The 1,850-nt window shown below is 32.3% G+C and overlaps 1 long non-coding RNA gene across 1 annotated transcript; it reads left to right on the top strand.

Annotated features, from left to right (window-relative positions):
- The first annotated feature begins 206 nt into the window (after nt 1-206).
- On the top strand, nt 207-1,144 carry LOC150038292 (uncharacterized). Its single transcript, XR_016528164.1, has 2 exons — nt 207-645; nt 786-1,144. It is a non-coding gene; the product is annotated as an uncharacterized LOC150038292 (long non-coding RNA).
- Nucleotides 1,145-1,850: the final 706 nt, after the last annotated feature.

Here is a 1,850-nt window from a genome sequence, read left to right as displayed (position 1 = left end):
ATGATCATGCTCTTGGTCATATCTATGTCATGTATCTTTATGATGGACAACAGACCCATCTTCATATATACACACATTGGTATGATACTGTTGGTTTCATATAAAATGTCTTATATATATCAATGAAAATATTGTCACATCCACACTTATATATTCATTATCTTTCTCTTATATAATATCAATGTAAAACTTTTGTTGCACTCCCAACATATTCATATTTGTATTCGTATGAATGTGTGGCAAACCACTTGAATGCATATAATTGAGTTAAGAGTGGCCCAAAAAGATTAAGTTGTCCCAGATTTTTTTCTTTTGTGGTTGTTGCCGTGTACGGACCATATTATACCATGTCTTTCAAATGAAACAAGTGGAAGATAGTTTTTTCTTCTTCGTTCTTTCTTTCTTTTCAGTTTGCATATATCACAAAAAGGAAAAATATTCTCTCAACTATCTTTTCTTTCTTTTCTCTTTCCTTCTCGATCCTTTTTGTTTTTAGAGCTTTTTGATGAGTTTAATGGTTCAGATGCAGGTAAATCATGCATGCAACAATAGATTCATGAAGAAAAGAGGAAGAAGAACAAGAAAATGCTTAGTGGTTCGGTTTATTACAACATACATCCACTTTCAAAGTCTTCACCTATCAAGGTTTTATTTTAAAATAAGTCTCTACTTCTTTTATACATAATGCACTATTTTTCTTCTCTTTCCAGATCCTTTTATAAGTAAGGATTTACCATTGAGTTAGTTAAAAGTAACTAACTAATTTTATTTTCCTTTTGTTATAGGTTCTTACATGATTCAGCTGAGAAGTAAAATTGTTTCACATAATATAATAGATCTCCACCTTGAAATAATTTTGACTTATGAAGTTCCTTGAAATAATTTTGACTTTTGAAGTTTCTTACTCTTCTAGTATGTTATTTTCCGTTCTGATCTACTACACTGAGTAGATTTAGGCAGTGCTCAAATTTAGCATTTCTTACTAATTTAGTTAAGAAGTCTGTTGCATTGTCTTCTGTTTTTACCTTTTTCACTGTCACTGATGTTGGGATTGTTGTCCTAAATCTCGTAGGATCCTATAGTTTTTAATTGTAATGTACAAACATCTTATTTATTTAATAGAATATATTATGTTTTATTTCAATTTTAGTTACATTAACCACAAACCAATAAATTTAGATTGCAGGTTATCTTGTAGCTTAAACATGTAGGTTGGATCATGTTTAAGTGATAACCTAAATAGTCTGTAGTAGATGGATAAGGCTAGATACCTTATCTTGGTAACACTACGAGTATGACTCGCTTTGTAGATGTTAAAATTGTTGTAAAGTGCTACAAATGATCAGATCATAATCATTCATGTGGAGACATATGCGTGGGGATATTCTATACAAAGAAGTTTGTATAAGACCGGACTACAAAATGACTAGTTTCATTATATAACACCGTTCATAATCGAACTTACATTTCACCAAGATGACCATAGGTGACATGACCTGAATCCTGAGTGAGTTGTAAAATCTTACCTATAAAGGCGGTCCTTTAATTTGTATGAAGGAGAGTGGCCAGATCACTGACTTAACAAGCCTATCATTTTGGGGATTCGTTTGATTAGGAAGTTGGGAACACAGCTACACAAGACGGAATTCACTTCTTCTCCAAAGTAGGGGAAAATAGATAAATTGCTCCCTTAAGGACTGATTCCTAGACTTGAACAATATGATGCCACACTCTCTCCTAGCCTAAGAGGAGTCTAATCATAGTTAGACTATGATTTATTGTTCATTAGAGAGATCATTGGTACTTAAGGAATTAGATGTAACTAGAGGGGTAAAACGGTAATTTTGGTC

This window comes from Benincasa hispida, chromosome 1 (genome assembly GCF_027475165.1).
Source record: "Benincasa hispida cultivar pf3 chromosome 1, pf3_genome.v1.1, whole genome shotgun sequence".
NCBI classification, from domain to species: Eukaryota; Viridiplantae; Streptophyta; class Magnoliopsida; order Cucurbitales; family Cucurbitaceae; genus Benincasa; species Benincasa hispida.
The sequence above is the reverse complement of the archived record's forward strand: the minus strand, read 5'-3'. Positions and strand labels throughout refer to the sequence as shown.